Raw genomic sequence first — 9,742 nt, forward strand, 5'->3', positions numbered from 1 at the left:
AGTGTTTTTTCTAGGATAAAAGGGGAGAAATATCTTTAGGAGAAAGTTGTTATATATTTACACTTAGATATATAACAAGAATTCTGAAGATCAGGATTTTCTCTCCGCTTTGGAACTCATTAGGTGCATATCTTGAAACTAGTCAGTGAAAGCATTGGTCTGTTTGCTCACTTATGGTGTGGAGATGTTGGCACTTATGTTTAAATTATCGGGGCCATCCTGAGATAGGTGGAACGATCTAGCTGTACCCCTCCACCATGGTACCCTCCCATGAACACTGGAGAAAGCTGATGTCCATTTCAGTCCACAAGGCCCCAAGGTAGAAGTCACGGTCTGTAGACACGGTGGAACAAATTTTCTTTAGTTCTGTTCTTGGTGGTGGAATGCTCTTAGCAGCTGATTGCAGAATGACAGAGATGCATTAATGGCAGTTTTTCAAAGAATATTCTCTCATTTATACATTTATATATCAAAAACATGTTAATGTCACAATGTCAATTGAAAATGGCCAATATTTATACACTGAACAAATTGTATGTTTTTTGCATATTCAGCTGTTTCACTCTAGAGGGCCTTAGGTTATAAAAAGAGCACTAAAAATCTCTCATCACTAGTCTTTTGGAACAAAGAAATAATGATAAAACTAATTTATAACTTTTCTAGATTCAAAAACTTGCATCCTGACATGCTAATAATCCTCTCTGAAGACAAGAGTGAAACTGGAAGATTGGGAATAAAAGGGACAGTGAACCCCCTTACCTCCTCAATGGTCTCCAGGTTTTCTTGACTCTAAACCATCCTACCCACTGCTGCCTAAGAGAGTGCCCCAAACCGAGGTCTGCTCACTCCTGTACTCAAAAAATGTCAGTGGATCCCCAGTGCTTACAGAATAAAGCCAAGCTCCCTGTAACGGTCTCAAAGTCTCTTCCTGGTCTGGCCACAGCCCAGTTCTCCAGTTCTGCTTCCCACACATTGGCCCCCACCCCAAATGGGCAAGCCCTGGACTCACAGGAAGCTGCCCACTGCTCTGAGTGAGGGCGAGACCTTTAATTACTCATGGACCATCGCTCGAGCGCTTTCCTCCACTGGGGCCCCGGCCCCAGCTCTTCTCTTGGAAGCCTTGTCCTTTTTTCATTCCAAGACAGAATTGACTGCTCCCTCACCTACCTCCTTCAGACACTGTGGAAGGGCGCCCCTCTGCTTTGTGGTAAGTCAGTCTATCTTTGTGCCTCTCCCACCCTCGTCTGTTGGGCCACTGCTTCCAGGAGCCATTTGTAGCTAATCTTTCATCCCTCACAGTTACTTGGAAATAATAAATGCTCAACAAATGTTAAATCTACTACTTTCCGGTAGTAGACATTAGCCACCACCTGAATGTGCTAAATCTTCCATTATAGGTGCATGTAAGCCTAGAAGGACCTCACTAACCTAGATTAAAGTAGACCTACTAGTCTGCGTTAGAAAAGTGTCCGATCACTAGAATATTATTTCCAAAATATAACCTCATTACTTTTGAGTACCTGCAGTTATCAGTTAGGTTGTAAAGTGTTGTTTCTCCTTGAATTGACCCTGATGAACAGTTTGAAATTATGATATTCTTATAGCCTTAACAGTGCCCACCTGTGCTCCCGGTTCAGTCAGAGGACTAATACCTAAAGCTATGCTTCCAAAACAGTTACCTAAGAGAATTTTCTTAGAATTTTTATTCTGATTCTATTTAGATTATTGATTTGACTCTCACAGAGTAAACTTCAGCCCAGCTCTTGTCAAAACTAGTGAAATTGTTGAATCAAACAGACTTGCAGACATAGGAAACACTCTTAGGGTTACTGGGGGAAAGAGGGTGGGAGAGGATAAATTTGGGAGTTTGAGATTTGCAAATGTTAGCCACTATATATAAAAACAGAGTTTAAAATTTTTTCTTCTGTATAGCACAGGGAACTATATATAATATCTTATAATAACCTTTAATGAAAAGGAATAAGAAATACAAAAAATTTAAGTAGAAATGAGAGGTTTTATCATATAAGGCAAAAATACAGGGGAATAAGAAAGTAAAAATTTGCGAGGGAATCCCGGCCAGAAGCACAGCTCTGCAGGCCCACGTGCATAGTCCATGCACCCAGATGGGCCACCACTATTATTGGCCTGAATTGGCATGTTTCAGCAGAGTTCGACTCCTACCTCATTCTGCACCAGTCAGTGTGTGTGGAGACAGAGAACCGCGTGGATGAACATAACAAGCCTTTTCCCTGCATAGCTGCCTCAGGAGCCTCAGGAGGGTGGCCTAGGGCTGCGAGTGTTGCAACTTCTCCACACCCCCAGGGAGGAAAACGTGAAAACAGCCCCCTCCTTGGGCGTGGTTTACCCCAGGGAACAACAGAGGTTTTAAAATGAAGACTCTGATGCTGGAAGGCCCCAGGTCCTAGGAACAGCCTGATGGTCCTGGAACCAGGCCTTCAGTGGTGGGAGAGGAAGGGCCCTGGACAAGAAGTCAGCACCGGGTTCCTGAACTGCTGCTCTGCTCCAACTAGACCAGTCATTTACTTCTCTGGGTATCATTTTTCATCCCTTACATTTTCTAGGTTAGAGCAGAATCATAATATCTGGAGACTAAATCATACAATTCCTTCCCCAACTGCTACCCTGGTCATGATGGTGGCTTACTTAGGAAGTGGTTTCTAAACCAGAGTGAAAAACTGTCAAGTCATTCTTACATCTCTCCTGTATCCCCTGGTAGAAAATTGCCAAATCTCTTGTCTTAATGATTTAATGGTTTATGATGAATTAGAAGGAAACTGATATTTTAGTACTGAGACCAGAAACCCTGAAATTCTGCAATTACAGAGTTAACTCTTGGTGGTCTTCAAAGTCTGCTATGCACTACATACATGGACACATGCTTTTTAGCCATCAGTCAACTATTATTTAAAGCCCACTATCAAGCCTGAAACGACTTTAGGCACATTTCAAATAAAAAAGAATCAGTCACAACCCAGAAATGGAAATTTTTCATGCAGCAGGGGATTGTAGAGATTATTTATTCTCCAGCCCCGTTCAGGATACAAAGGAGGACACAGAAGTCCAGGGAGGTTAAATGTTCTGCCTAAGATCACAGAGCAAATTGAAGTCAGGAGAAGAACTAAGTTCAGTGCTGTATAACTTAGTCCTAACTCAGAGGAGATAAGGCAGCATTCACTTCATGCTTACACAATGGTGGGACAGTGATTCTCAGACACCAGCGTCTGCCAGAATCCCATAATGTGCTTGGAAAAATGCAGCTTCTCAAGCCTCCTACTCAGAATGTTGACTCAGTAGGCCTGGAGTGAGGGCCAAGAAGGGGCATTTAACAAGCTTCTCAGTTCATTCAGTGGAGGATATCAAAGGTAACTTTCAAGAAAAATACAGAATTCAACTGGCACATTATGTCCTTAGTGAAGTTTAGAATGTATCAGTTAAGTCCAACTGATGCCGGCTTCAGTGGGCCCCAACTGTAGACATGGGGTGACATGCCTGTCCCCTGTATTGAGGAGGAACTATGGTGCCAAACAAGAACCTCTGGTGTTGGTCAGTGCCCTGGTCCAACCTTGACAAGCCATCAGCCCAGATCTCAGGTTGCTGGAATGCACTTACTGGCTCTCCCAGACCCCGAGATGGGCTCTCACACCTTCTCAGGTTTATTCCTTGTCAGATTCAAGATGAATACCCAAGAGAGAATGGACCGCTCCACTTTTGGCACAGCTTCAGTGCCCCTGAGGGTAATCAGTGAGCCCTCAGACTCATGTGTTTGCACACATGCGTCAAGAGAACCTGAACTTTAGTGTGTGCACTTGTTTGTTTTTAAAAGTGAATCTGTTTATTAGCTGTTTGTATTAGTTAAATTCTTTGTTGCTGTAACAGAAACCAAGCTTAGGAAACTTAGCTGAAGCAGAAATGAGGAATTAATAATCTGGGTGTCTTGGAGAACCATAGCCAGGAATGTTCCCAGGCCTCAGAAAAATACTGGAACCAGTTTGAGGCAGTGGAAATGGAAGCAGAAAGTGGATAGCAACCCCCTGCATCTCCTGTCTTGCCAGACCGCTCTGTTTTGTTCACCCCCCCTCTGCGGGCTGCTGTGTAGGGTCAACGTGATACTCCATAGCCAAGCCAGAGCCTCCCATAATGCTTGCCCGGACACAACCACTGAAGGCATTTTGGAATATGTCCCTTTAGGGTTTTTCTCAGGCATAAATCCATACTTTTAAACAAAGTCAAGATTCTATATTATATATTCTTCTATAACTGATTTGTTGTACCTATCAATAAATGTGCCATAAACATTTTTCCATTTCCTCATCTATTTTTCTGCATACTCCTTTTTTTTATGTTCCAATAAAACTTTATTTATGGGCACTGAAGTCTGAATGTCACAGAATTTTCATGAGTCATGAAATATTCTCCTGTTTGTTGTTTTTTTTTTCCAACCATTGAAAAATGTTAACAACAACTTAGCTTGTGGGTCACACAAAAACAGGCAGTAGTCCCAGTATGGCCCACAGGGCATATTTTGCTGGTCCCCCTGTTAGAAACTTCATGGCTGGTATTTATACTGACCTTTCAAGTTGCATAATTTCAGCAGCGCCTACAACCCCATGCCTCAATGTCCTTCTCCTTTACCCAGGAAACAGCAAGCTAAGAAAACTTGGTAATCAAGGTAGAGAACCAAAAAACAGAGACTGTGAGTTGCCCATGATCAATCTAAACTGATTATTGAAAAATAAGGCAACTCTTACCATTGGAGAACTTTTATGCTATAAGAAGGTCTATTTTAATAAGGACTAACAAGAGGAAAAGTTAGTCTGAATTAAAGAGTTTATTTTTAATTTTTTTACTTTGTTTTTAAATTTTTTAAAATATACTTTTAAAGTTTACTTTACATGTACAGTTGTTACAAAATATTGGCTGTGTTCCCCACATGGTATAGGACATCCTGGAGGCTGTCTTACACCCAGTGGTTTGTGCCTCCGACTCCCCAACCCCTACATTCCCGCCCCTGCCTCCCAAAACCACTCGTTTGTTCTCTATATCTGTAGGTCTGGTTCTTTTTTTTTGTTATATCCACTAGTTGTATTTTTTTTAGATTCTACATATAAGTGGTATCATTCAGTGTTTATCTTTCTCTGTCTGACATACTTCAGTTAGCATAACACCCTCTAAGTCCATCCGTGGAGTTGCATACTAACTTGTAACAGCTGACTAGTATTCTACCATATGGATGTTCAGTAATGTCACATCCAATTTGATCAGAGTAACTTAAACCTTTTATTTTAACTTACAACATCCCCCAATCCATTTATTGCAGCTTAAGATATATTTACCAATCTAAAGAAAAGACTCTGGCATTATTACAGTTTTCTCCCTTAATATTTTGCAATTGTCCACTATCAACTAACTCAACAGCATTTTTTTTTTTTGGTTCTCTCAACTTTATCCAGTCTTTCTAGAACATTCAATACAGCATCTTGAGAAAGAAAAATCTCTCTTCTGTCATTTCATTGGTGTACATATTATTTAGTTAAATCACATAATTACAGTAAAAACCATGGCAGCATAAACAGGTTTGGGAACAAACACAACTGATTCCTGGTGAGCATGCAACTCATGTAGTGGGAGTCCAAGTGTGTGGGGCAGCCAAAGAGAGCCTACCGGTGGTAGGGATTCGCCATGCTGGGGCATCAGACAATACGTTTATGTGAAGAATAGAGAGATTTGGTTAATCCAGGGGGCGATGTAGATTTTAAAGAACACTTTTAGTATGCAGTAATTTATTTAACCAATTTCCTAAGTTGGGCATCTAAAGGTTTTTTTTTTTTTTCCCCTCTCACTGTTAAAAGTAATGCAGCACTAAATACCCATGCAGATAATTCTTTGGGGGCACTTTCATAATTATTCCTAGAGTTGGAACTCCTGGGTAAAATTATACACATTTTAAAGAATTTAAATACACATTTTCAAATTGTTCCCCAGAAAGGCTTCCCTGGCCTTGATATTTTAAAACACAGTTTAAAATAATAAGAGACCTTTTACCGGGGAGTCTAATTAAACAACCAACTTCATTTTTCTGTATATGGCAGGAGTTTAAGTCTGATCTTTTCTTCTAAAACAATGACTTCACCCCCTTCCAAGACATGGCAGACAAATACCTTCCCTTTGTTTTCAGTGACAATAGCAACAGTTCCCACGGATGAAATTTATTTTTCATTTTGTAATTCAACTCATTTAGTTTTAGGATGTGGCCAGGCAAAATGAGCCAAAAATGCAAGATTAAGGCAACTTGATTTTTCAGCTGTGTGTATCGCTGAGCTTTGGATCTGGCCGACACAAACAGTTTCCATGGTTTGGGAGTTTCTGTTGTAGCAACAAGTTCCTTGGGCAGCAGTCTGTTAGATGCAAGGTCCCTCTGTGAGGAACATTCTGAACTCAGAGAGGAAGAGGACCAGATCAGGTGGTGCTTGGACGGGTGCTCTGGGGTGCCCATCCTACCCCCAGCTTAGGCCAAAAGTAACCCAGTCATCAATTTCTCTGAAGAGTTTTTCCATTGTTTGGAACTTCCCGGTGGAAGTATTCAACTTGCTAATGTCAACAGGGCTTGAATGGGGGACGCTGGCAGACGTACTGATGTGAAATCACTATATTATGGTGAACTTGAAGCAACTGCTCTCCTCTGTCTTTGGGGTGGGGAGGTGGGTGTCTGAGGGGGCCGGAATTGTTCCTCCCAAGTGCGTTTGTCAGTTGAGATGGTGGGTGCATGAGGCTCAGGAATGGACTGGAGGACAGGCTGAAAGAGCGGCAGTTAGAGAGATGCTGAAGATGAGGCAGAAACATGTGGCCCAACCAGGTCGCCCATCACAAGAGCCGAGCTAATGGCAACTGGGTCGACATGAGGGTGTTTGAATAACCAGGAAAGTCGGTGGGCCAGTGGGATGAGGTCTGGGCGAATTCTGCTAAGACGAGTTGGCACTGCCCATTGAGGGTTTTTATACTCGTTTGGCGAACATTATGTAGGTAAATGTGTTCATTTACAAAGACTGGGGTGACCTGGGCCACGATGGCCTTGAAAAGAATGGCTTCAAATGGCTGTGGGAGACTTGGGGAGTTTTTTGAACTCCAGGTTTTTAAAAAGGCGAGAGATCAGGAGAGTCAGAGGGACTTACCCTTTTTCATACCCACAGGTCACAGAGATGAGAAGGTTCTCAGAATCCCTCTTCAATCTCTTTCCCAATTTCTTATAAAAGCTTGAAATACCCTAGAGAAATTCACTGTTTTGAGGAGTATGTAATATCTGAAAGTAGCTTCAAAATGAAAGTTACAAAATAGATACATAAAACATATATAAGACAGAACAATGATTCCGTGTACTGGTTTATGAAAAATAGTTTATCTTAGAAGTCCTTTCTTTGCCTGCTCTTCCTTCTCAGAGAAAACTGTTACCCTGATTTCACGTTGGTCATCACCTTGCTTTTGTTTAAGATTTTACCTTTCATGTTTATTTGTCTCCGAAACATATTATTTGGTTTTCCTTATATTTGAACTTTATCTAAGTGGAATTATACTGTGTTCTACAGCCTTGAAAAATCACTGGTGTTTCTTGCTTCATTCATGTTCTTGTGTCTGCCATTCAGTTGTCTCATTGCTGTAATTGTACTGAATGAACATGCCACAATTTAAACTTTATTCTACAACGGATGATATTTTTTCTAGATTTTTTACTATCCCTAAACGGTGTTCCTGAGAGTATTCTTGCATGGGTCTTCTGGTACTTATGTGCAAGAGTTTCTGTGGGTTTATTCCTAGGAGGGAAGATGTGGAATCACAGGGCTTGTGCATCTTCAAATTTGTCAGAAAATGCCAAATTATTTTCCAAAGTGATTGCACCCATTTGAATTTCCACCAGTGGTAAGTGTTGAAATCATCACCAATACTTGCTTTTTTTCAGAATTTTTAATTTTTGCCTTTCTGGTAGGCATGCAATACTATAATTATTTTTGCATTATTAATTTGCATTTTTCTTACTACGACTAGGCTGATATTTTCAACTTTATTGGCGCATTTTCTCTTCTGTGATGTCTGTTCAAGCTTTGATTGTTTTCCTTTTTTTTTAATTTGTAGAATCTCTTTATAGATTGTGAACATTAAACTGTGGTCAGCTGTGTCTGTTGCAAATGTCTTCTCCCAGTTGGGTGGTTTGTCCTTTTATTCTCTACATGATGCCCTTCGATGTATGGAAGTACTTAATTCTAGTATCGTTGGTGTTTGCCAAGGCTTTCCTTTAAGGTTTGTGCTTTTAAACCTTATTTAAAAAAATTTTTTCCTGTCCCACGATCATAAAGATATTCTATTTTTTTTTCTACAAATGTTAAAGTGTTGGCCTTTCTCTCTTATGTATCTAATTCACCTGGAAATTGATTTTAACGTAAGCCGTGAGGAAGAGATCCAATTTGATTGGTTTTCCTTATGGATTTCCAATTGTTCCAGTACCATTTTTTTCAAGAAGTGCATCCTTTCTTTTCTGTTCTGCAGTCTCTCTCTGCCGTAAACTACGCGTGCTCTGTTCTGTTTTATCCGTTACTCATACACAATTGCTTTGAGGTAGCTATATAATAATTCTTTTTTTTCACATTTTTTTCTCTCTGAGTTATCATAACATTTTGTGTATATTTCCCTGTGCTATACAGTGTAATCTTGTTTATCTATTCTACAATTTTGAAATCCCAGTCTATCCCTTCCCACCCTCTACCCCCCCCCCCCCGGTAACCACAAGTCTGTATTCTCTGTCCATGAGTCTATTTCTGTCCTGTATTTATGCTTTGTTTTTGTTTGTTTGTTTTTGTTTTTTAGATTCCACATATGAGCGATCTCATATGGTATTTTTCTTTCTCTTTCTGGCTTACTTCACTTAGAATGACATTCTGCAGGAGCATCCATGTTGCTGCAAATGGCATTATGTTGTCAGTTTTTATGGCTGAGTAGTATTCCATTGTATAAATATACCACCTCTTCTTTATCCAGTCACCTATTGATGGACATTTAGGCTGTTTCCATGTTTTGGCTATTGTAAATAGTGCTGCTATGAACATTGGGGTGCAGGTGTCATCCTGAAGTAGATTTCCTTCTGGGTACAAGCCCAGGAGTGGGATTCCTGGGTCATATGGTAAGTCTATTCCTAGTCTTTTGAGGAATCTCCACACTGTTTTCCATAGTAGCTGCACCAAACTGCATTCCCACCAGCAGTGTAGGAGGGTTCCCCTTTCTCCACAGCCTCTCCAGCATTTGTCATTTTTGGATTTTTGAATGACGGCCATTCTGACTGGTGTGAGGTGATACCTCATTGTAGTTTTGATTTGCATTTCTCTGATAATTAGTGATATTGAGCATTTTTTCATGTGCTTTTTGATCATTTGTATGTCTTCCTTGGAGAATTGCTTGTTTAGGTCTTCTGCCCATTTTTGGATTGGGTTGTTTATTTTTTTCTTATTGAGTCGTATGAGCTGCTTATATATTTTGGAGATCAAGCCTTCGTCGGTTTCACTTGCAAAAATTTTCTCCCATTCCGTAGGTTTTCTTCTTGTTTTATTTCTGGTTTCCTTTGCTCTGCAGAAGCTTGTAAGTTTCATTAGGTCCCATTTGTTTATTTATAATAATTCTTGATATACTATTAGGAAAATTTTTCCTCTCCCAATTTTTTTTACCAAGATAATCCTCA

Source organism: Vicugna pacos, chromosome 6 (genome assembly GCF_048564905.1).
Source record: "Vicugna pacos chromosome 6, VicPac4, whole genome shotgun sequence".
Taxonomy (NCBI): domain Eukaryota; kingdom Metazoa; phylum Chordata; class Mammalia; order Artiodactyla; family Camelidae; genus Vicugna; species Vicugna pacos.